Source organism: Alligator sinensis, unplaced genomic scaffold, assembly GCF_000455745.1.
Source record: "Alligator sinensis unplaced genomic scaffold, ASM45574v1 scaffold297_1, whole genome shotgun sequence".
In the NCBI taxonomy this organism is placed as follows: Eukaryota; Metazoa; Chordata; order Crocodylia; family Alligatoridae; genus Alligator; species Alligator sinensis.
In genome coordinates, this window is record NW_005841848.1 from 484723 (window position 1) to 512399 (window position 27677).

At 37.9% G+C, this 27677-nt stretch overlaps 1 protein-coding gene across 1 annotated transcript in view; it reads right to left on the reverse strand.

The window, feature by feature from the left end:
* The window catches only part of FOXP2 (forkhead box P2), a 665435-nt gene that overhangs the window by 167942 nt on the left and 469816 nt on the right, over positions 1 to 27677 (reverse strand).

The window sequence follows — 27677 nt, forward strand, 5'->3', positions numbered from 1 at the left end:
AAAAGGGAATTTTTAAAAAGGAAACACAGTTTAAAAGTGTAAAAGATTTACAATGGAGCCACTTGAAGAACTCATTCTTCTCTTCAGTGACTGAACACAGTCATTGAAGAGAAAGTATTTAAAATATATCACACTACTTTTTAATACTGCTCTTGTTGGAACAGAGTGCCTAGCACAGAATACAATAAATCTTGTTTGATTAATAATCTCTGAAAATAATCAAGATTCTCAGCTGATAAAGAAAGGTACAATTTTGATTAGACTCAAATGAGCTGGTTTTTAAGATAGTTTCTAGTATCCATGACAACAGTTGCTTTGACAAGATGTGCATATGGCATTACACTGCCAGCTGGTGTGAACAATGTTTGAACTACTGCATTGAGATGCTGAGCAAACAGAAAAAGTTGCCACGTCTTAACCCTCAGGGAAGGCAGTCATCCCCTGATCAATTATGAAAAGACAGAGCGAGGGCTGCTACAGTCTGGCTCCAAGCAAGTTTTCTGAGAAGGCAGGCAGACATAGAAAACCAAAGTAAACAAACTGAATGCACTAGCACCATCTCCTAACAACATTGATTTGTCTCCCATAGAAAGCTCTGGTACAAGTTTGCAGAGCATACTTTTAACATTTGGAGACATTCCCACAACAATCCTCTTATTGTTTCATCAAATTCTCAAGTAATTACAGGTCAGCTTCAGCATCACAAAGACTATACATTCCTCTGAACCTACGTAATGAGATATATATAACCAGCGCCTGGACTTCAAAAATAAATACAAGTCAGCGTATTTCAGTGTGCACTTAGAGCCTTTTGTCACCATCTCAGGCATCTTGTTTGCAATTCTAAACAGCACAATAATTTTCTTTGCAATCTTATAGTTCAATTGTAGGTCCTAAAGTACAAATCCTGATGCTGTTGAAAAACAACAAAAAATATCCACTGATTTTAGCAGGACCAGGTGCAGCACCTACATATTGAAAACTAGTTGAAATGGTTGAAAAATAGCACTATTTTAACACTTTGCTTATTTTGATCTGCAGAGTTACATGAGCCTTCACAATCTTTGGAGCCCTCCAGGACCGGGAATGGAATTAGAGAGAGACCACAGCACTGTTAACTTGCTAGGGGCCTGCAAAGGAAGCCCAATCTCGCTTATCAAGACAGTGTTGCTACAAGAACCAGTGGAGAGGTCGACGTATAGAAGAATGGGGAAGGGATATAAATAATTCAGTACTTTATTTGTAGTGATAAAAAGAAATTATTAAACCAGTTTTATTTGGAAAAAAATTATAACAAACAATTTATACGTATAGACTCATCTACACTTGAAAGTAATATGGGCAGGCTATTGAAACACACTGCAAGTTGTTTGAAGGCCCCAAGCTTCTTTAGAAACCAAGGCAACCAATGCCAATGTTAAGAGAATCCAATATTCAGCTCAAATCTAGACTCACTGTACTAGAGATTTAAAGGACAGGAATATGAGGTGTTTCACAATTATGCCAGTCACTATTACTGAAATCATGGCTAGCATATCCCAGCACCAATGTAAGAAAGCATGAATTCCAACCACTACAAAAGAAGTCACAGCCTATGAAAAAAAAGAGACAGCATGACAGGATGTGTTTGCATAAAAGGCTACCCTGCTTAAACTATCTTGATTTATACATGCAAATAAAGATGTCTTTAAAAGAGCAAAGATTCATCTTTTAATACAGAAAGTCTTAGGAATGATGACTACCTGAATACTTCAATGAGCTTATTGTGGCAGTTTAGATTACTGGAAACACAGGAGACATAAGAAGAACAGAAAACAATTTCAAAAGATCAGAGATGATATAAAACTCATAAGGAGAAATCACTGACAGTCTTTGTTCTTATAGCAGTTATCACAGGATACTTTTTCCCCCACCATAGTGGTTAACACTTTGGTAGTGCTTCTTGGTAAACATTTTTTGAGAGACATACTGTTCATTTCAGAGAATTATTATTGGCACTATTCAAAACTCTGAGGATTACAAAACTCTAAGACATTCAGTTCTATCAGTTCATTTACCGCTATTAAATCCTTGAAAAACAAGTTGACAACTTAAAGTAAAATATTAATTTTGGAAGATTGTCTACCTTTCAATCATGTATCAAATTAAGGTAAAGTCTTGTCATCAAGTTTTGTGAACTAATTGGATGATAATTTGTGGTCTAAGAAAGTTCAACTAAAACAAACCAATAGAGGCATATAAATTTGACTGATCAAAATTACATTGAGTTCTGACTCAACCGCACAAGAGAAAGGATTCTCAGGCTGTTGAAGTTGCATCCAGTTTCTAATAACATTTGTTTTGCACTTAGGAGGCACTTTTCCTTAATCAAGTTACCTTTAAAAAGTTTATGAAGATGAAAACAAACCAACAAACAAATCCCTACGGGTTCTGAATAAAGTTGAAATTATTTTAATAATGGAAATGAAAATCATTACGACAGTTTAACTATTTGGCAATCTAAGCAGGAAATTTGGGCATATGGTTTCCAGAACTCATTGTGTCTTGCAGTAAAATATTTACTGGGAACACTACTTCTTAATATTTACTCTGCAGTTCAAACCTAGCTGAAATGTAAGCAGAACAAAAATTAAAGTTATCGTATATAATTCACCCTATTAAAGTTGATAAATTGATGTACATTTTGATGTGTTAAAGATAATTCAAAGAGATATGCATTACATACCATCCCGTATTCAAAGCCCCTGGGTTTCTGTAATTTTTAGAATGCCTTTAAAATAATTTTAAAAGTTTGAACATTTTACCAAAGTAAAAGCTGCTACTAAAGAAGGTAAATAGATTACTTTCATGTTTTAAAAAGTAAATATGTATTTTTAGAAAACAGATGTCACTCATATCTTTCCTTTAAAATAGGAATGTTTAACCTATCAGCCTGTTGCATTTGAGACGTTAAAATGAAAAATGACATCTACGCCCATTAATATCTTCAATGTATAAACAGCACAGCGTGACACATTCTTGAGAGCTGAAGGCTACAAAATCTCTCTGAAACATAAATAACAAAGCACTCAGAAGCATATTTGATGTTGATATTCATCTCTGAGAAAAACACTGCTGCCTGGGCTTCTTATGAAAATAGATGCAGCCCAAATGGATCTCCTGTAATTGGTTTCAGATAGCGAGGTCAGAAGAAATATGATACAAGAAACTATTATGTGAAACAGACGAAACAAGAATGTTTATACAGGCACTCCTCGGTTATACTGACAAGGGGTGTATACTTTGCAGATAACCAGAACCAAAAACTTGCCAGAAAACAGCCAGATTCTTTCACCTTCCTACCCAGAATTTCTATTTTATTTTGTTAAATGATTGAATATTCTGATGTTGACTACCAAATACAAAATATGTTTTGAAACAGGCCATCAGATTGTGTGCATCAAACTAAAGTTAACTAGTTAACTCTAAGTTAATTAGAGCGGCACTTCAAGAGCTGCTCTAATTAAAGTGCCCAGAACATCTCATGTATCAGCAGCCCCACATTTCAAAATGGTAGCAGGGGCACTTTATCTAAAGCTCACTGAACGAGCTTAAGATAAAAGAATCCCCACCACCATTTCAAAGTGCAGAAACGTTGATACACAAGATACAAGAAGCTGCTGCAGTGTGGTAATTGCCATGCTCCAGCAGACTTGATTAATCAAGTTTGCTCTGACGCACTGGAAGTGGAGCAGTCTCCTTGCTTGTGTACAGGCAACCGGAAGTACTAGATTTAATGTGCATTAACTAAAGTGTGTTAATGCATGTATAGACATGCCCACAGTCTATGAAATGTAGATAGCCAGCTAGGAACTGAAAGGGTTTTTTTGTGGGGAAGATATTAAAAAAACTAACAGCCAATCAATCCCAAGGAATGGTGGGATTTGACCCAAGTAGTCCCACAAAGTTTTCCCTGTACCCTTTTATCTCCTGTCAGACCAACAACCTACAGCTCTAACCTCTAATGGGAGAAAGCAGGATGGAGAGGACTATATTCTTATATATGAATACTAGTGAATTTCCCATGAAGAATGATGGGGGGGTGGCGAGCGGGGACAGAGGTGGGGAAGCTTGCTAAACCTAACTTTCCCCTTGCTGCTGCTGCCACCGCTGCCGCCTCCCAGGAGCAAGGTGGGGAGGGAAGCTTGCCCCACTGTCCCCTCCATCCCCTTCCGTCAGCACCCTGCACTGCTGCCACCTCCAAGGAGCAGGGCTGGGGTGGGGGGGCAGGGCTGAAGCCAGCAGCACTGGCCTTGCCCCCTGTTCCGTCCCCACCTTCATGGTAGCGCTCCACCATTCTGCTGCCTCTTGTCTGTAATGCTCTTGGAGGATTCTGATTGGTTGTTTCAGTAACCAGAGCGCTCCAAGAGCATTACAGACAAACAGACAAACAGACTAAGACCTTTATTATATTAGAATATTTATATTAAAAATACTTACTAGATTCACAAGTGTAAGGTTGGCACATCTCTAGCCTATACAAATATCCCTCCCTCCCTCCCTTCCCCTACCCCTTTGTTAATACTAAATTGTTGATCTTCTTTTAAATTAAACTGTACAGGTCAGACCAATTAAGAACTCACATACCTAAAAGTTGGGTGCCACAAAGCATAACTGTTATGCCACAGTGCAATCCTGAACATTATGTTATATGCCTAGGTTCCAGGTATTCGATAGGGGGAAGAGTTAGTGCCTCAGAACTGGTTCCACAACAAGTATCATGTTCAGCAACACGTTACCTGAAATAAGCACTCAGCATAAGATACTTAGAGTGAGCTAATAGGGACATACTAAAGGTGTGAGATTTAAATCCCACTTCAGGCACCTTACTCAGCTGAAGGGAGGCACCTCTAGTCATTTGGAATTCACAGCCCTGAACCCTCCCCTGAAGATCAGTACCTATTTCCTTTCTTTTAAAGAACTGAGCACAAACTCATTCTTTCTTTTGAGAAGGACAAGGTGATATTGGAGGAAAACTAATGCAATAGAACTTGAAGGAGATCAGCTCCCTACCTCCAACCTACTAGGACAATGCCATAACCATTAGGCTAGGTTCACCACCTCTCCTGCTGACGCTGTGCCACAGTGTAGAAAAAAAATAAAGATTCATTAGACCAGAGACTGGTAGTCAGAGCAAACCTCACCTGGCCTCCTGAAGAATCTCATCTGAGAAGACAAGCCCTGCACTCTATGCTTTGCTACCTACATTGTTTCCGTATTTTACCCAATATCAATTAGGCTAAAGTGGAACACTTCACTCTTCCTTATAGAGTCACATTTGAACAAAGCAGTGGCTAATACTGCAGGTTGTAAGGAGCCCAATTATGTTGGTAATAAGCACTGACATAGGAAAAGACCTCTGTAATCAAGCTCCTCCACTTGAGCAGAATACTTGCAACTTTATACGGCTTAAGCAGAAGGTAGTTGCTGAGCTGCTCAGTCATATCAAAAAGACAACTCTAGGTGCCTGAAAAACTTTACAATTACAAGTAAGGCACCTCCAAGTTTAGTCAACATTTAAGTGGACTTCTGCATCAAGATTTTGGGCTTAGGCACCTACATTCCACTTAAGTCCCTTTCATGTCTTTTTTTTTTTTTTTTTTTTTTGCATATGATCCTAAGCTGCTTGGTGCAAGAGCAGTTTCTGCAGATTGAATAGGCAGCTCCACATTGAAGCCCTAATCACAATTGAGGCCTGTGGTCATTCCTGCAATACAAATAAGAATCCAGGAAGTGACCCTCCTTTTACCTGAGTTTCTGTTCAGGCTTGATGTTATTCAGTTTTCATTTCCAACTCAAGAGAAAACGTAACAATAATAAACTGATGAATGCAACATGAAGTCTCATAATGCCGTTTAATAAAAGGAAATTAATCACCTAATTGTCACAAACCTATTTTCAAATAGCAATCTATCAGGGAGAAATTATGTATCTGTAGTTATTGACCTTTCATTTTACCATGACTGATGCATAATTATACTAGTTTTGTGAAAAATAATAGTTAATTACCAGATTTTTTTTTCATTCTAATTATTTTGGCAAATTTTTGCATTTTGTGTCCCCTTTATTTTTTTTGTCTGTGAAGTATACCAATAAATACAACATGCACCGTAGAAGCATGTTTTATTTTATCAAACCAAATTTACCTTCCCTCTTGTTATCCTCATCAAATAGGTAAAACACCTGCTTGTAAAGCACGGCCCCTTTACGTCAGGAGGTTTTTAAGGCCTGGTTAAAAAAAAGCCCTGGCTGGAATGATCTACTTGGGGATGGTCCTGTTTGAGTAGGGGGCTGGACTAGACGACCTCCTGAGGTCCCTTCCAATCCTAATTTTCTATGAGTCTACCACTTGTATTCTGGATGGCCCAGGAGTGATGAGAAAACATCAGTGCAATTGCATGCAATGATTTATAGTACCAAGAGAACAATTTTTTTCTCCCAGTAAAGCTCATTCTTCACTAGGGACCAGGTACATATGATATAACATGCCTCATGACAGTATGCCAAATTCTCTGTAAAGCTCCTGACCACTTGTAGAATGTGGATTTCATGCATCACAAAGGAACTGGGAGCATGGCACCAACACTGTGTTCCAGCTGACTACCTCTTTTAATACATGAATGACACTAGGTTACAGTGTAACCCATGACAAAGGAGTGATCAGAATAGGTAACTCTAATTTGTTTTAGTATTATTATCACCATACATTATTATTATCACCATATTGTGTTATTATTAGAAAACTGTATGCACAACACTATCACCACCACCACAAAACAGTAAGCAAATATGAACCCTACAGGCTCAGAAAAATCCTGTCACTGCAATCCTCCTGCATCTGTCACCGGAAGGAAATGGGTGACTCGTTTATGGGTAAATAAAAGAATACGGCCTCTCTCTCAATATTGACAGAAAGAACAAATCCAATTTATATATTAATACTCTAATGAATTCTTACATGTGATCTCTTAATACATATCAGAACGTGTTTAGTGGGTCTGGAGTGTGAAATGAGGAGTGACCACTTTGTTATCCCTTTTCTGGCTTCAGGGGCAACATATATTTTTAAAAATTATTTGACACCTATATAATATTACTTCTAACTACCCATTTCATATTTTACACACACACACACACACACACACACACACACACACACACTCCTTAATTTGGTCACATGTGGTTTAACAATCCCTCAATGCTCAAAATGTATTTTAGACATTAGTTTGGCTGTTAAGGCTAGTTCTAAGCAAAGCTGTGTGAAGCTGGGTAGTGCTGGTTCAGGTAAAAAGAAGTTTAACATCTCACAGATAGGAAAAGAAGCTGATACACATAGAAGTTGAGCATGGTTTTGATCCATAAAGTGTGGTTAAGCCTCTTTACAGTGATCACAATCTAACTGAATTTGACATTTTCAAAATAGATGTTGGTGGAGGAAGTATCATATCATACTATCAAAGGTAATGCTATGATGCTATATGTATATTTGTTGGCTTGAGCAAAACTATCTAATAATACCTTTCCATGTGGCCCTTCTAAATTCAGTTTTATATTATTTCTCCCTCACCCTTTTGGTTCCATTTTTAATTACTTTCTTGGATGTGAATATCTTTAAAAAAATTCTTTAACAGCCTCTACAGTATTTTATATATATATATACACACAATATTATATATAATAGTGTAGAGGTTGTTAAAGATTTTTTTTAAAGCATTCACATCCAAGGAAGTAACAAAAAGTGGAAGCAAAAAAGTGAGGGAGAAATAATAATACTACTCAGAAGGGCCTCCATGGAAAGGTATTAGAAAATTTTGTTCAGGCCACCTACAGTTGATCTGAGCCAAAAGGCCTCATAACACTATATGTAGCATCATAGTACTACCTTTGATAGTCTGATACGATTCTTCCTTTACCAATATCTACTCTGAAAATGTCAAATTCAATTAGATTGTGATCACTTTAAAGAGGCTTAACCACACTTTACTTCCACATGAGGGCCATACTTAAGCCGAAAGGAATGAATTGAGATATTGTAAAGTAATTATCAAGTAATCTTATATTAATTATGCAAATCAAACTCCCTCGACCTATCAGAATTTAGAAAAATTACTACTGAGTTATTAATTAAATGTTCTGCTTATGAAGAAACTCACTGCTTTGATTTACAACTGCCCTTAGAATTGTTCATCCATGGATATTAGTACTGTTTAACTATAAAAGGCGGCATTTTTAGGGTGTATGCAAGTGACACTAACTTTTTATCACGAAGGAAGAAAGAACATGAGTAAATAATATGAAAAACTGGGGTTAGGTAGATATCAGAGTGAAGAGGGAATGAAGTTCAGCCCTGAGTATCATGGAAGGCACAAGAGCTAAGAGATCAAAATATAATTTAAAAATAATTTAAAATAACTTTATCTTTTTATTTTAAATCCTATTTTTGTTTACATATTTCTAGTTCTTTACTTCTTTGTATTCAACAATCTTAAAAGCCTGTAGTGAATGTTTTCTATTTATTGTTTAATTAGTTTTCAGACATGAAATGCCCATCTATGTGGAGGGGTGTAGGTTGTAGCCAGGAAGAGCACACACCAACTGCAGAGGTCTCCTTAGCCTGATGATGGGTTTTTAAACCCGAAAGCTTGCTAAAAAATTCTCTCCCAACTATTTAAGTTGGTCTAATAAAGATTTCAGATTCACCTAAGGAACGTTGTCCTTCTATGTGGAAAGAGGCATGTCCAAGTATTCACTAACACCGTTACTGCAAATAACCCATGATATTTATGCAGCCATCATCTGCCGAAGTACTTTAATCTTTTAATCAGGCTTTACTCCTAAATCAGATTGGTAGCCTGAAGTCAGTAAAACTTTTGATTCCAGCTGCTTTATAAAATTCTACCCTTATGGTCCTACATAAGTATTAAGAGAGGTCACAGAATCCTAGGAAAGTAGAGCTGGAAGGAGCCTCATAAGGTCCTATCCAGCCTCCTACTCAAGGCAGGATTATCCTCAACTAAACCACCCCAGCCAAGTGTTTTTCCAACCTGCTCTTGAAATCAATTTAGATAGCCTGTTCCAAAGCTTGCCAACCAGAGTCAGAAAGGTCCTCCTCATCTTAAACCTAATTTTTCTCTGCTGCAGCTTGAGACCATCACTCCTAGTAGTGTCCCCTATGGCCACAGAGACAAGCCATCTCCATCCTCTATGTAATTACCCTTCAGGTATTTGAAGACTTATCAAATCACCCTTCAGTCCTCTCTTCTCCAGACTAAATAACCCAACTTCTTTTAGCCCCTCATAAATCTTACCTCCTAGGTCCCTAATCTTTTTTGCTGCTCTGTGCTGGACTCGTTCCAAAAGTGTCCACCTTATTGAAGTGCAAGACCCAAGTATTCCAGGTGAATAAATTCCAGGGCTAAATTGAATGGAAGAATCATTTCCTTTGATTTGCAAGTGATATTCCTGTTATTACAATCCAGTAGGCTGTTGACTTTTTTGCAGCAGAATCACATTGTTTGCCCATATTCAGCTTATGATCTTCTGTAAACCCCGGGTCCTTCTCTGCCAAACTGCAGCTTAGTCAGTCATTCCACAGTCTGTACTTGTGCATGTAATTATTTCCCCCAAGTGCAGCATTCTGCAATTCTCCTTGTTGAATCTCATCTGATTGAATGTGTACCATTTCTACAGTCTATCCAGGTCATGTCATTCTGAATCTTAGCCAGAGTATCTGCAACTGCCCAATTTGTTGTTGTTCACAAATTTGCTAATTGTGCATTCAATCGCATTCTTTAAATAATTAATGAAGCTATTAAACAATACCAGACACAGAACAGACCCCTGGCAAAGCCTACTTGATAGTTCCTCCTGACTAGACATTGAGCGATTGAGGACTACTCGTTGAGTACAATGATCCACCTTACAGTACTTTCTTCTAGTTTGTATTCTGTTAGCTTGTTAATGAGAATGTGTGATCAAGTCAAGGTATATCACATTTGGTGCTCTCCCTCATCTATAAACCATGTCACCTTATCATAGATGGAAATCAGGTTGGTCAGGCATGACTTGATCTTGGTGAATCTATGCTGGCTGTTCTTGGTTATGCTGTCCTCCTATAGGGGCTTTACAATAGATTCCTTGATCCATGATCTTTCCAAGATGGCAAGGCTGACTGCTCTGAAATTCCCCAGATCCTCCTCCTCCCCATTCAAGATGAGCACTATATTTGCTCTTTTCCAGTCGTTGAGAACCTCACCCAACCTCCATGAGTTTTCAGAAAAGATAGCCAAAGGCTCTGAAATTACCTCAGCCAATTCCTTCAGTACCCTAGGGTGCATCCCATCCAGATCTGCTGATCTGAAAGCAACTAGCTTCTCTCTACCCAAGTCCTAACCTGTTCTTCCAATACTCTAAGTTGTTTGTGCCCATTCGCATCTTTGCTGCCAACTATACTCATCATCTCGTAGCTGCTCCTATTTATGAAAAAACAAGTAAAAAAAGGCATTATTTACTTCAGTCTTCTCTACATCATCCTTAACTCAGTTGTCTTCTGCTTTCAGTAACAGGCCTATACTTTCTTTGGTCCTTCTCTGGCTTGTGACATACTTGTAGAATTCCATTTTATTGCCTTTTATGTCCCCTGCCAGCTGCATTCAAAATTGTGCCTTGGCTTTCCTAATTTTCTCTCTGTGGCACACTTACACTCTAGTTCTGTAATCAGGTTTCCTCTTCTTATAGGATTCCTTTTTAAATTTTAGCTCATTGAAGAGATTGCTATCAAGCCAGGCTGGTCTCCTGTTATGTTTCCAATTTTTCTGTTGCACAGGGAAAACTTGCTCCTGTGTCCTTAAAAGGGCTTCCTTAAAGCACAGCCAGCACTCCAAGACTCCTTTCCCCCTCAGAGTTGCCTCTCAGGAGAACCTGCTCATCAATTCCCCGAGTCTGTCAAAAGTCAGCTTTCCTAGGCAGTTAGCTATGTTAGTCTGAAGTCAGGTAGAAGGCTGAGTGGCGATGCATCTTATTCAGTTAGCCTATAAGATACCTCTCTACCTTGCTTCTACATATATGTTGCAGTGTTTAACTTGTAGATCCTTACTTTTGAAAATATCAGCCTGTGTATTCAAAACTGTTCAGAACTTGTCAATGGACTGAAAGTGGAAATGCATTTTCACTGCTGACGTTAAACAATTTTATTTTGGAGTGAGGAAGATTTAATGCCATTAAGAGCAGAGTTGTTATTAATAAAAAATATTTTCAGCCTTTGATGCTGCGACTACTAATGCACATGCTTAAGTTTATGGACATGAGATACCCAATGAAGTTGATGACAATATTCATGTGAACAAAGTTATATACCTGTTTGTGTAGAAAAAGGACCTGATCCTCAATTTCTTTCTTTTTTTTTTAACCTATGGCAGTTTTGTAAAGTTAAAATTCTATATACAGCAGCATTCTGCCCACCAGCATTTATCACTGGAAAAGTGAAGCAAGACACTACACTCAAATTGAGATATTTCTCTACCTATGTGTCTGTACATAAGCTACTTCCTTTGGGGCTGGGGGGAGGGAAGAGGAAGCATCCTATTAACGCTAAGAATTTTAGTGAATCATTTTGATTAGCAGCAAGAATCATTATGGCTTTTGATGAATAAGAAAAAGCCAGGAGGAATGGGATGGGGGCTCCATTAAAATCAACTATTAAGTCAGTCAGCATAAGAGGGAACAGGTAAGCTGGCTTTTTGCCCATTCTTCTGTCAAACCCCTTGTTCCTCAATTCCAATGCATCTTCCCTTGCCCCCAGCCAGGCTTCTCAGTACCACAGAGGCCAGGGCCTTTACAATCCCCACTTTACCCATCCCAATCAGAACCTTAAGTAGTTACAGTAAAAATCAGAAAACCAGAAAAGCCTAACTTCCACCAAACTTCACTTACTCATGATATAGAGATAAGGTGATCTCACATTCAAGAGTTAGGGAGTATGGTGGTCCAGATGGTGAAAACTGCAAACGCCTAAATTGACTTCAGCACAAGCAAGAGAAACATGGTCTGATTCACTGTTCGGGGAGAGACAGACAGGTGTGGCTAGTTGTAGAGCTCAGCGTGTATAAACAAGCATGCCAACTGCATGAAAATCCTATGTACTTTATTACAGATTTAAATCTAAAGTTTTAGTAACACAAAAATTACAATCTAGTCTTATACACCTAAAAACGCAATGATTTAAAAAATCAGAGCAGAACAGTCAGAGATGTATCCTCTGGCATCTCTAAAATCAATGATGGTAGATGCTGCGAGGGTAACAATATACTCTGTTCAATGCTCTGCCCCCTCTAAAGCAATAGAGACAGGATACTGCGTCAAATGGACCATTGGGCTGACCTGGTATGGTACTTATGTTGCTTTGTTCTTAAATAGTCAGGTTATATAAATCATTATATAACTCACTCACCCTTTAAAAGACTTTGTTAACCCAGCTTGATCCAGTGCTACCGTACTCTGGCACTGGAAAAATTCTGGCTTTTTTTTAAACACCATCCAGAGCCCTGGATGGGTATTCAAAATCTGAATTAAAAAACATTCAATAAATCTAAAATACAAAAATATAAAAACACTGGAGTGCTAAAGGTGGCTATTACTATCACATTTTATATTCATTTATTTACATTTTCCAAAGGCTTTTGTTAAATGCCCTCTCATGAGGCTATTAAAGGAATTTGATAAACAGTCCTATCAAGATTTAAAAACTGATAAGGTGCCAGGCAGCCAGGAATGGCAATAAATAGCTAATCTTCACAGACAAAGATGGCCCCAGAGATTAGTATTTTGTCTGATGGTGCCCAATAATATTTATGAATAGCTTGGAAGAAGAGGGAAATAAAATTAATCCCTACAGCAATGATGAATCTGTTCACGGACTTCAACAGGCTTTGGCTCAGGCCAGGGTGAGACAAAACAGTTTGGGGGCAGGCAGAAATGGGGCAGGGACCAAATAAAATTATTTGACTTAACCAGGGCCAAAGAGCACTATAAGGAACTTCCAAAGGAATGACTGAAACTAAACAATCTCAGCAAAGGTTAAAAAAAGAAGAAATGTGCATGGGTAGTACATTGAAGGTATCGTATCAGCATTTAGAGCAATTGTGAAATTATATAAATGATATATTCTATGACTATGCATTTGTTCATGTTATCTAAAGAAATAGATAAAAAGGAGAGAGACATGTCAGTGAAAAGCAACTTAAAAAGTAAATGGATTAGGAGCAGACTATTTTGTTTACTTTCCCATAATAATTTAAAAACATTACATAATCAGAAAGCATGTTTTTAATACTGTGATTAATGCTAGAAATGGTGTCTAAGTATCTAAAATGTCTCTGTATATATCAGATAGATGCCTGTCATGCAAAAACATATGCGATATATAATTTAACTGTGGAACTCATTGCCCCAAGAAATTGAGTAAAACAGCAAAGTATGTTTAAAATGGATTATAGATTTGTTGTATATTGATAAAAATAGAATGAACAGTCACATCAGAAAATAATGTGGTATCAAGAGGTATCAATCTTTTGATCAATTTGAAAATAATGTGGTATCAAGAAGTATCAATTTTTTTATGCCTAAATACCAGGTGGTAGGAAGGGAGTGTGATACAAATAGGCACATTCTGTGATTGTATGTTTTTTCTGACATCTGTCTCCTACTAGTCACTATCAGAAACTAGATACAACTTACTGGTCTGTTCCCATGTGGTAAATCATATATGATTACAAAAACATGATATCACTTGATTAGTAAATTCCAAGCATAGTTACAGTTTAAGGGAATTCACTGTATACAGAAATACCAGGGAGGTACTATTAAACATTTCTTTAGCAAGGTAAACAATATTTATTATCATTTATTATCATTTTAAATTCTCAGACTTCACAGAATAAACTGATTAATCATCTGCAAATGTCAGGAAGAAATGTTACTTATAACATACACAACTGCATGTTTGTCAACAAGCTAGATGCATAGTCTATGTTTTTACTTTCCTCTAATGCATGAAAAGTTTGGTCAACAGTAAAAACAGTATGCCTGGTGTTGTAAATAACTCCTAAGAAGGCAGCTCCTGTCTAGAGTTTTAGACATACCATGTGGAGGAAACAGACAAGAGAGGAAGGGGATGGGAAGCCAGTGACAAATGTTGATGTGCAGACAATATTTGCACCTTTATCATCAGGGATTCCCAGGAGAAGTAAGTCTTAAGAAAAGGAATTATCAAGACTCACTGGGTGTGTCTACATGTGCGCTTTAATGTGCAGTAGCCTATTTTACTGTGCATTAAAGTGTTGCATAAAAAAGTGCCGTTATACTAATATGCAGTAAAATAGGCTACTGCACATTAAGTGTCACCTAAAAAATGTGATTTTGTGCTACTGCATATTAGGGCAGCCTAATGCACATTAATTTAGTACCTCACATTGTAGATACTAAATTTAATGCACATTAGGAAAAGCACATTTATTCATGTGTAGACGTGCCCACCGTATGCTCAGAGATACCCTGGCCATTTTCAATCAATATTTTGTCATTACAGCAGAGGCCAATCAAATCTAATGTTGGATAGGCCAAGGTCTTCCGTTGAGAGCTTATTCTGTATTTCCAGAGAAGGGGATGCTTAGGCTTTGCAGAAGTATGATAGAAAGAACATTGCAAAATAATTGGTTATTGTTTGGACTTTTAAGAGTTGAAAGAAATACAAAATGAGAAATTACAGGATTTGATTTTTTCTGTAGCTAAAAGGACAAGTTAAATGAAAGAGGCATGTCTAATCCAAGCCCTTTTGAGAAGTAGGGGGACCAATCACTGAGATTAGGATTTTGCATGAATCAGAAAAAGGCCTGAGGCTGACAAAAATGTGTTGCTAAAGAGAAATATATAGGAAATATTAAATTCTCAGCAGTATCTAAGGACTGGGAAAGAAAATCCACTTGACAAAGAAGTCCCAAGTAACAAAATAAAGTAAACCAGACCCTACAGACAGAACCTAAATGCTAAGACTAGAGTCCAGTTACAACTATATTTCATGAAGCTTGGACTAGGAAAAATGTTCCCTCTAGAACTGGCTTAGTGCCTGTGATAATCCTTGTAAACAGCATGCTAATCAAAGAATTTCAATGACAAATGTGCTCAAGGGCATCATCATCACTAGATGCATTTTTAAAAAGCAGACACTCCCAGTCTTTGTGTTGCCAAACATATGTAATCCTTCATAGGCCTTAAAGCCTCTTTTGGCATTAGCTTGTATAAACTTCATCTGCCGTAGTAGTCTAAATCATGTAGCACATGCTGTATGATAGACATTGAGATTATGGACACTGATACAATGGGTGAACACTCTGGATATAAAATCATATGGTTGGAAGGAACCTTGGCAGCACCTAAACCAATTCCCACTGTTATCACCAGGTCAGACACTTTGAGTAGCACCACCATGAAAGCATGCTCTCCCCACTTCTGTTCTGTGTGCGCCACATGCCAACATGGCACATAACCATATTTTCGTGCATACTAGGGTGTACCCAGTGCTGGTCTGATGGTTGCAACATGATGATTTTTCAGTTTGCAGCATGTATGGAGCAATACTGAATAAATAAAGTGTTTTTCTGGCAGCACTCCCTAGCAGTGCCAACACTGTAGATATTTCCTTTGGATTACCACTACCACCTAGTAACCCTCCCCCTCCCCCCAAATCTACACAGAATGAAGAATTCAGGCATGAACTTCCTCCCTTATCCCCTCTCTACCTTTCCATTACATCAAAATGTGATTACCCATGTGCGTATGAAATGTTCTCTTTCATGTGTTTGCCATCAGCTCAACATGGTCAAAACTATTACAATATTACCTGTGATCCCTCTGAAACCTCTTTCCTTATTATATAGTGTTTAAACCACAAAGGCCCTGTCACCTCTGTGCCTCCAAAAATTATCACTTATTTTTTGTACTGTCCAAAACCCTTTTCCCTCCCCAAATGATGCTTTTATCTCCACTTTATTTTCTACTTCATATACAAAAACCACTAGGACTTCTTCCAGATTTCCCTTTGTGTGGTGAATGCCTGCCCTGACAATTCATCTGCAAGACAAGGCCTTTTCTTCTTTCAAATATATTTTCAAGATCTATTTTCTCCGTGACATCTCCATCAAAGGAAAGGTTGAGGGGTCATCAGGTATATTTGAGATGTTTTTTATCTATAATTCATGACTTTTTATTCATAATTTAATATATATTTATAAAATGCTATAATTAAAATGTACATATTTAATTGTATCCTTCTCCTGCATCCACTGTTCATGGCTTATCTTTTCAGCCCTACTCCCTATGTGTTTGTACAGTGCAAAGAACAAGATGACCCTGATCCTGACTGGAGCCTCTGGGCACTACCACAATATAACTACATAAATAAATAATGCTTATCCCAACCTCCTGCTTCAACCAATAAGTCCTGCTTAATTCATAACCAATATCTATCCATGACGTAAATTAGTGCAGTATTTCCACACAATTGTAAAAAACAACATAATGTAATTAAACTGACATTTTGCCTGGTTTAAATGCTGCTGTTGGTATTATAGTAGCACATTGTTGTACAGTATGCATTTAAGAGCACTAAACTATTGCTACTGTATTCAGACACACACATCTTCATTAGAAGTGCTACGTTTTTCTTTCCTGGAAAATATGAACAAGGTGACCTAAAGCAGTTCTGACAACTTTACCTTCCCCCTCAAACCTGAATATCCTTCATGAAATCTTAGCTTTTCACAACTGGAGCCCTGCTGGTGCATAAACTTCCCTGCATCCACCTTCTATCACTCGATGATCAGTAGAGTTTCTGATATCATGCAATTTTCTGCCTTCTAAGAAATACTCCTCACATGGATCATACATTTTGTTCTCTGCTCTGCATACAATATTTTATGGAGAAAGCATGGTAGATTTGCACCTCATAAACTAAAGCAGACAAGTCTAAGCTTTCGTGAGCAGCAGTCTACTTCATCATAAAGTGCAAATCTACCATGCCGTCTGCAGACTAACATGGCTAACTACATCTTTCTGCTTCAGTATTTTATGAGACACTGGATGATAATATTTAAAAGTACCATAACTGAACTGGTGATGAAAGACTTGACAATGGTATTGTGTTCTGTACCTGCATATCCCTTGGAAAAAAAGGTTTAAAAGGGAAAGGAAGGTCTTTTAATAGGATAAACTATTTTAAATGTTAATGACCTCTACCAGATCTCTCTATTACAGCTACAACTATATTGGAGCATGAATACACACACACTGGCTACAGTATATATTTTTATATGAACTACTCTGAATAGCTATCTATAATTCAAAAGGATGTGATCTATACTCTCAGCATCACTATTATGAACATTTCATGCGAATACAAGTACAGTAATGCAGTGTTTGTTTTATAAATGTGTCTAGGTGGATCATGTCCTATAAATGAACAAAAATAAGGAATATCTTAGTTCAGTTTGGATTATTTTTACCTTAGTTTTGATTGTCTTCCTTTATGGTTTCCTATTGTTTTTATCTGTCAAGTTTAGAGATTTTTGTCTTCTGGGAAACACTCTTTCATATTTTTGCCTTTTTAGATGTTAAGCTTTTCAGGACAAAAATCGTATTTTCTTATATGTTTGCACTGTGCCTAGCACAACATGGATCCAATCCTTATTGGAACTTGTGGTATTACTGAGGTATAACCATAGCACAATAATAGGCTTAATTTACTATTCACACATGTGGCTATTATCTGAACATTGTTATATTATCTCTAATAAAAACTGAAGGAATATCTTCTTTATGTTTCAGGAAAACAGCTAGACATTTTCTACCTCGGGGTTAAGAAGACACTTCTACTATGGACACATCATTATAAAATTAATCTTTCATAGGTTTTCACTTCTTCGAAAGCATCTATCAACCACTACCAGGGACAGCATTTCAGACTACATACCAACCATTGACTAATGGTTGTTGGTATGTAGTCTGGAATGCTGTCCCTGGTAGTGGTTTCATACTGCAATTCTCATAGGCATCTCTATGACTTGGTATTTGGAGGATAGCAAATCTGATTCCAGAGCTTCCCTGATTATAAGGACTTCGTTCTTTATCCTAAAGGAAACCATTTGCTCCTCAGGATCCAAGATAACAGTACAATGCTTTTGGAGCATGCACTGTAGAAATGGGCTTCTACAGTTCTTAATGCATCTGTGCCAACAGGCAAACCAGAACTCTTAAACTTAGATACAAGTCAAAGAAAGGCTTCCACTCTTTCTTCCTATCCCTTCCACTCTCACTAATTTCTTCAAAAGTTAAATTTTACGAGCATTTCTAAGATCTGAAGTTAGAAATTAAAGAAATACAAGAGGCAAGGGTTTTTTGTGACATCTTTTATTGGACTAACTATATATTTGAGAGAGAAGTTTGAAATGTTTTGGGGCAGAAAGCACTTTTTGGGCTTTGGGAAGTAGCAGGCATAGTTTAAGCTAAATAGCAGGCAAAACAAAAGCAACACTATGTGTATTAATCAATATATACAAAAAAATGGTCTGCTTAAAGGAATGCAAGGGGTCCAAAAGAGTAGGTCCAAGAAAAAGAGAAGTGCAGTTGAATGGATAACCTAATTAGTGGAACAGCAAGACCATTCAAGAAAGAAATGGGTCCTATTACTTGCGAAGTGGAAGGAGATCAGCAGAGGTAGCACTTAGTTCCTAATAAGCCATAAAGGCACTGTGTTTAGACCATAATTTTAGAGTCCATGAAGGTTATGATTATCTGTTTCCAGACCCATCTTCTGAAGATGTTTTGTAGATTTGCTCCCACACTGAAATAATCAGAATCCACAGGTCCCCGGGATTACAGAATGTTTCTGTTCTATGTGCTATCTCATTCCCCTGTCCAGCACCATAGCAGTGGTGCACAACCTGCACAGCTACTACAGGAGGCTGGGACCATGCTCAGTGCCCCAGGCTAGAACGGGGAGGGAACTTGCCAGCACAGAACAAGGTAAGGGTGGGGAAGTGGGGAGAAGAGGCAGGGAAAAGCGGGAGCAAAGGCAGAGGGGGAAGGTTGTGGGGAAGGGCAGGTACGGGGCAGAGGTGGCAAGGGGGCAGGCACAAGCAGGAGGCAAGATGCTTGACTAGCCCACATCCCTGCCTGCCCCACCTTCAGCACTGGGGGGATGAATTAAAAAGACATCTCTTCATTAATTAGATTTTATACATGAAAAATTATAACTAGGGACCTACTTAAATCATGGTGGAAGTTTGCAGCACAGCAGCAAGTTTAATCTGGGTCTTTTCTCCATGCACCTCCCCGCCCCCAACTGAGTGGCTGAGAGGCAAAAACTACAGTATTAATTGCCTCTTGGTCACTCAGTGGCTGGGTGGGGAGGGGCATGTACCGTGAAAAGAGCAAGATTAAAGGCACCCCTGTGCCATTGCTTCTGCCATGATTTAGGTAGGTCTCTAGTCATTACTCAAGTTTTTGGTGCTGAAGTTGACAGTCACATTATATTTGCTTTATAAACACCTCACCATCATATTGTCACATTGGCCTAGTAGTTATCCTGTGATCACCAGCAGGAAATTCTATTCAGAAAAATTTTAGCCCAAAAGTAAGTGACATGTCATAGGCTGACAGTATTTTAACTGACATCATAGAGATCTGAGTGATAGAAAATTTCTAAAAAGCCCACATTTTTAATCTATTTCACATTTTCTCTCTCCCTTTACACCTGTTATTGTTTGCATTCTTTTTATGTGATTTATGATAGTGGTTCCCATTGGCTTTGATGAAAAAGATGATTCTTCTTATTTTGACTGGCTTTTAGGATCTATAGAAAACAAAGCCAAAGTCTCTTGTTTGTGTGAAAAACAACACAGCAAGATGACAGCTTCTCCACCTAGAGCATTCCCAACATTGCTCATCAGTGCCTGGGTGAGAAGGTAGTTAGCTAGCTTGGCCTTTGGCCACAAGGAAGGCACAGCTCAGTAGCACGAGAGCCAGCATGAGGCAGTGGTCTGAGTAAATGACTCCTCTGAGCTCTGACTTATTTCTCTGTAGCCTTTGAACGTTTTGTGATTTGCCTATTTAGGCACCGAAATACTGATGCACAGAAAACTTATGACCCTATTTGCATTCATTCAAACCACAACAAAATCTGTAACAGCAACACAAGGAAAACGAACAGAGATGCTGTTAGTTTTAAGAAATACCTGGTACCCTTTTTACCATGGTATTTCTTTATATTTACTCAAACTAAGATGACCCTGAATTTAAAGTGACCCTGCCCAATAATTAGATTCTAGTCATAGAATCATAGAATGAAGTCATCTAGTCCACCCCCTGCTCAAAGCAGGACCATCCCCAACTAGATCATCCCAGCCAAAGCTTTGTCTAGGGGGAGACATAACCAGATTCACTATCACTATATTAGGAAACAGACAGATGACCATCGACAGAGGTCTTTGTGGCACAGAACATATGTATTTTTGGAAATCCCACCCTTTATAATAGTGCCTGCTGACACTGGCACTTCACAGTATGTCTCCTTTGCTTCTACAGAATGGCTAATTACAAAGGTAGAATCGAGTCTACCTATTTTTTCCATGAAAAAAATTATAAATTGGTTATAATTAGGGACCTACCTAAATCTGGAGGAAGTTCGCAGTGCAATGGCACCTTTAATCTCACTCTTTTCACTGCCCTCCCCCTCCCCCTGCCTCTGAGTGGCCAAGAGGCAATGAATACTGTGAATTTCCACCTCCATTTGAGGCAAAATGAAATGGTGACTCAAGAGGTTCTCACTTCTGAAGTATTCTAGAAGTTAGATCAACACTTGACATTTGCTGAAGCCACTAGCCTAAACTTCTGCCTCAAATGTTTCCTTTATGCATTCTGGGTATCCAGACTTTTTTGTGTCACCTCTCTTTTTTGCAGTTTTCTTAACAACGAATTATAATTGTGCTTCAGTGCATTGTTTAAAAAAAAAATGTGCAGCTATTTCTCATTTACTCTGTTGCGAAGCAATGTGATTTTAGCTATTTTTTTCCTATATGCCTTAAGAAAAATATGCTTACGCCCTCAAGAAGACAGCTTGATGCAGTTTAAAGTGAATGCTGAGAAGCAGCAGGAGATTTGTACTTGTGCACACACGAGAGCATTCAGTACTGTACATCCACAGAACTGTAAATTATTTCTACCTGTACTGTAGCACTCCATTTATATCAATGAGGGTATAGAGCACCTTCTACTAGGTGCCTGAGAGTGCACAATTATCACTGAAGTTTTGGGACATTGAGTTTAACACCTTACAGGATATAGTTTGGTTCAGTTTCAAAATCAGATAATTCATGGGACCAAAAAATAAAATGATCCGCAGTATTCATTTGGTATTTGACCTTGCATTTATTGAACAGCTCAAATTACCATGTATATTCTGCATAAGAGAGGAAAAATAATTTTTTGGCTAAGCAAGAAAGGAAAAAACAGGTGCAGTATATGTTAGATTAAATAGCTCTACTGCCAAGTTTTACAGTATGCTAATTGTTTAAAACATTACAGATATAATTGAGTATAAAATCATTTTTATATATAGAGGTGTTCAACCAGTACAAATTAACTGTAATTAAATTCTACCCTTGCTGATCACTATATGTATTCATCTGTCAATCTATCATGTCTACTCATGTCCTAGCTTGTCTCAGATAATGTCTAACCTTCCAGTGCTTTTCAAGATGATTTAAAACACTCAAGAGCAATAGCTTAGTGACTGGAAAATACTGGACTCAAGAATAAATGAAAATAAAACAGAGCTAATGGTTACACAAACAAATCTCATTCAGCAATACAGCTCAACAAATCTGTGTACAGGGAGACAGTTAATCTTAATGGCGCACATAATTTTGGTGGTAAAATTTTTGTAGGATACTCAAGTCAGATATAAATGTTTCTGGACCAACAATGATTCTCCTCCCCCTCTTCCTCTGTGCTTAATGTTTTTTGAAGATGCTAGATGCATTGCTCTAGAAATGAATGGCCCCCCGCCCCCCGGTTCCCCCAGTCCACACCTTTTTTTTCACAGGGAGCATTTGCCATAGTCAGCTGCAGTGCTGTTTCCAAAACTAACCTAGCCAAATGTGAAATAAAAAGATTACTTCCAAGGATTAAAAATATATTTGCATGCTTATTGATCTGTTAGCTTCCCTACTACCACCACTATTAGTCCTTTCAGTGATATCAGCATCTGTCTCCTAGAAATCTCATTCTTTCCATTCATATCTTTGTTGATACTGGCAACTGCAGGAATAAAAACAAGGTCTACATTACTTAACTATCGACCGACTGAGTTAGATCTGTATTTTCTCCCCAGTTTTGCTACAGACTTCCTGTAAAAACCTGAACGAGTTGTTTAACCTGTCAGTTACTCAGTGTCTTAGAGGATAAAATAATTTCTCATGATGGCATCTCTTAGAATGGAAGAAACGTAAGTGCACTCACTATAAATATCTGTATATACAAATGCCAAGATATGGGGCTTAATTAATTTGTGATGAGATATGTATGCAAGAAAGATGCATCACATACCTTCCAAACAATATGAAAAATCCTTTGCCTCCAAAAATTATTAAAGAATGATTACCTCTTTTAAAATATAGAGAGTTTGTATAACTTATACATTCTGCTTGAATCCTTGGGCTGCCTTTTTATCTCTTTCCAAGTCAGATTCAAACTCCTCATCCTCAAAGCTCTGTGCAGCTTGACACCCAAATGAATTACATCTTTAATAGTCTTTTACAATAAATCAGCTTCCCTTTTTTGCTTCTTGTCTCCTTCTTCCTCAGCTGACCTCTATGACAGCAGCATCTTCCCTTGCATTGTTTTCCACGCAGCTTTACTCAATTCTTTAAAATCCACAACTCACCCTCTTCATTTAGCTTCCAGCACAGACTTTCACCTGTACTCTGTTTCCAAACTCTGTCCCTAGGTTTTAATATACTGTGAGAATCTAAATAAAAAACAAGCTAAATATAAACTACCCCCTCCCCCCAAAATGTTATTAACAGTATGTGTATGTAAGAACAAACACTTTTCCCATTCCTGTGACATTTGTCCTCCTTTCCTGTTTTATTATAACTGGTTAATTAACATTTAACTTATATGATCTAGTGGTCACATTTAAAATGTTCCAGCCTATTTGAAACATTTTACTGGTCTGAAAAGTATTTCTTATACATGCAATGTGGTATGAGTGAACCATTAAACATGTTTCAAATGTACTCACTATAAGCATCTTGGGATAGGTATTTGTTTTGTAAGTATCAGTAAAATGAATCTGTGCAAATCAAGAGTCCTCATTGCAATGAAGTAATATTAAAAAACTTAAATTTGACTTGCACAAAAATATCAGGCAAAGTAAAAAGATATTCTTTACTGTGCATCAAATTCCCATTAATGTTAAAGTGTGTTTTTCACATGCCACGTTTGAACCCTTAAATTGCATTCTGAAAAGGTTTCAGAGGCAAGCAAAGTAGGACACTAGGCAAAGGACTTACGCAGAAAGGAGAAACAGGAACTAGCTACTTATAGTTGGAAGGGTCTCTTTTTAAAATTCTCTTTCTGCTCTAATAAATTACTTGTCTGTTCCATACAACTGCATGTCCATTTTCGACATGATCTGCTATCGCACTGACTCTCAGTCTTTCACTAGGCAAGAGCCTGATAATTTTATCTGATACTTTACTTTCTCACACTGAGAAATAACAAATAATAATAATGTTGCTTTCTGAAACAGGGGAGCCTACAATTTACTATTAGTATTAGCATTATTATTTAGATCCCATCCTACTCAGATAGGCAATTTAAAGTTCAGGAGGCCTGGGACCTGGCCAGCCTTACTCAATTAGCCCAGCCTGATGCATCTGCTAGGTGTTGGGCTTACAAAGGAAATAGCTCAGCAGTAAAGGCTGGCTGGAAAGGAGGAGATACAAGATCCTCCTGGGAGAAGCAAGAAGCATTAGGGAGGATGGAAGGTGGGATTCGGAGAGTCTAAAGGGCCATTGACAGAAGCTTCCCATGGCAACAGGCTTCAAAGGAGCTTCCCAGATAACTGAGGATGAAAAAAGGTAAGTGAATGAAAAAAGCAGTCCAGGTACGAAGGAGGAACTAACAAAAAGCTGGCTCTAGCTGATCTGACCAGGATCCCTATGTGTGAATCCACAGGAGTGAGTAGACTTGCGTTCCCCGATCAAGACTCAGTGTGGGGAATTACTAAAGACTAAGAGAGACTTTCATCTAGAGATTTTCATCTCTAGAGCAACCCATCTGGTATCTTCAACAAATATTAAGCATAAACGGAGGGAAAGGGGGAAGAGAATCATTATCTCTGAGAAATGGGTGCGTCCCTGAGAAGAGAAAGAACACTGAGATCCAGCTGCAATTTGTTGTGTTACCCTGAACGTACAAGGGTATGCATTAGCTACCTGGAAGAACCCAGATCAAAGAAAAGGTGGGAGGAAAAGAGTAAGACACAGATGCAACCCCCAGATTTCTCTAAAAGGAGAGGCTCCAGAATAATTAGTTTATTATGCTACTCCTGAAGCTGATGTGCATATTCAGGTCATCCAACATACTATGTTAATAGTACCTAAAAGGTAGGAAAATGAGAGGAAAGGGAAAAAAAATACTCTAGGTAACAAATGTTCTGTTAACTGAAAGTTAAAAATCTGAATCAAGATTTTCAAAAGATAGTTATTTCAGTCTTTACTTTAAGCAAGCCTGACTTGAGAGGAAAAGCATTTTTTTAATTTAGAGGGTCTTAAGTTAGGTAATCCAAAATTGAGGCATTCAAAATCTTCTCCCCCTCCTCCCCCCACAAATTTTGGCTTCACCCTACAAGAATGTTTGTATTTTATTCCCTTTATTCCCTCTGTCTGGAACTGTGAATCCAAAGTGACGACTTGCCAAAGCCTCTCTCTCCCTTCTTTATCTGGAGGTTTTGGGTATCCCCCCAAAGACTCCTGTATAAATGTGGTTGCACTCTAGTTTACATTAGAAAGGTAACATTTGTCTTATCGCAATGATAACAGCCCAGTGCAATATTACTTTCTGGAATAAGAAAATATTGCAACTTTTCATGAAAAGGTCAAGAGGCACTGTTTATTATCAGAGTAATGAATTACACAGCATTGCCTGGCTAAGAATTTGGATAGCATATTACATGCTACAAGGCATAATGCACAGTTCAATGTTATAATGAAGTAGGTAGAATAATAAATAAAAATTAGTAAATATACACAAGCTTTCCATCTTCAAAATACTTTAGAAAAATTAAATAATACAACCAACCTGTCATCAACTTTGCCTATCAGAAAATACACAGAACAATCCTGTACTGCAAGAAAAAGGACCTGGATGACCTAAACAGTATCTTCAGTATTAATTCTATTACAAATGGAAGAAACTAGAGATGCGAGGTTATGCGCTGCACAGAGTTAAAGTCACAGTGGCAGGTTCCTGGCTTCCAGTTTTGTACTCTGACCATATTTCTTCTCTCATGAAAATCAGACCCATTATTATGTCAGATTGCTTAATTGATATTGTGATGATCGTATTTTTATTGACTATTCTGAATGGTCACAGTACTTCTGTAATTTTAAAAAGAATCTCCAATGAATTTGTACTGATAACTGAAGACCCCCTATTACTCCAAAATATTTTGCATTTAAAAATAATTGAGCTGAAAGGACAGTTTTTAATGCTATTAAAATTAAATTACGATTACATACTCTGAACTCCTGGATGACACATACCATAAAATTTTACCTAGTGAAATTTCACCCAGTGTTTCTTGCACCAACCCAAGAATCTTGTAAAAATAAAGGATGCCAAGTGGACAATCTATAATGAACCCTCTACTTGTTTTTTCATATAGAACATGTAAAAAATATGTTTGCCCATACAAAGCACAGAAAGCACGCATTCCCACACACCTCTCAAAATCAGTACACTGACTAGATATCATAAATTGTTTAAGACACAAATTTAAGACCAGGTGATCTAAAATATGAGGGTTTAGGAAATGAATAATGGATAGTTAAACTTTGTTTAGGTGCACTTTTTTTAAATGAATGAAGAATCAATTTCTGTAATAACCAGTTTTAAGAAGGAACAGGAGAGTTCTTCCAAAGACCGGTGACACACCATTTGAAGAACCTCCATTACCATCAAACTCTCTCTTTTTACAACATCTTCCTTTGTATAAAGTGAAAATGAGAAAGATTAGCTACTACTAGCCATTTGGCTTGGCAAAGAGGTATAGGAAGCGTATAAAATGCTAAAAGCTAAACTCATAAGAACATGAGATGCCATGCTGGGTATTATGCCATGCTGGTAGGAACTGAAGCACATAAGAAAGCAGGAAAGCTTAATGTAATCTGCTTGATTTGGAGTAAAGCTTACTTCAGATCTATAGAACACTGGAAGTCTCACACCTAACTTCTTCAATTACATTAGACAAACCTTCCATGTGAAATGGGATCTGTTGTATGACATAGTGGAAAGGAATGAGTCTGGATTATCTTGGAGACAAAACCATACTTAGATGAGTTTTCTTAGAAAAACTTCTTAAAGAGGTGATTCTGGATAGAAGTATGCATTGGTTAGGGGTCTGAGTGCTGTTCTGGTTCTCATCAACTAGAAGTATCTGTTATAAGAATGGACTGTAAGTAGAGAAAAGATTAATCCTTGGGGGAAAAAGGGGCAGGAAGAGGGAGAAAGAATGAACCCCTCTCCTCATGAGCAGCATTTGCTTCTAAATTTATCTCCTTCAGTGAACTGGATAAATTAAGCTGAATCCAATCGTGTCTGGCCTTGCCCAAAGGGATTACCAAAAAGCTTCTGTTCTCAATCCAAATGTAGGTAAGATGGTTGTGATCAGGCTTCTAAAACCAACAGTTTCTTCTGTCACAACAGAAATTAAAACAAAGTGTAATATGTACAGAGTAAGGCAACATGATGCATCATATAAACAAAGCTTTGATCAATAGGGTTTTTTTTTCTCCTTCAACTGTTTTCAAGCAAAAATTCTCATTTTTAGAAGTGGCAGAAGTTGGGAATACACTAGTCATGGAAACCTGGGCATAAATGAGGAGGAGAAGGGTCAGCAATCCACAGATGGTGCAGAATAAATAACAAATTTAAGAGCGTTTACATCCATGTATGCCATTGCTAAATTTGGCCCACCACCTTTTTTAAAGGCAGAAGTCAATGGGCACATCCACATGGGCCTGCAAGAGTCACATGCAAGAACAAAAAAATGTTCAAATTCGCAGTGCAGGGGCAAAATTAGACCCTTAGGGTAAAAAAAAAAACAAAAACGCAGAAGAAAAAAGTGGGACAGGGCACAGTCCCGGACCGTTCCCTGAGACAACCGGAGGCTTGGTCCTCCACAGAGACGCTGTGGTAGCCAGCCAGAGCATCTCTAGGGCTGGCCTTTCCCGTGGTGCTGAAGCATGCTGTCTGCCTTCATGGACCTGGACCTGGGGTCCTGCTGGCACCTGGGGGGGGGG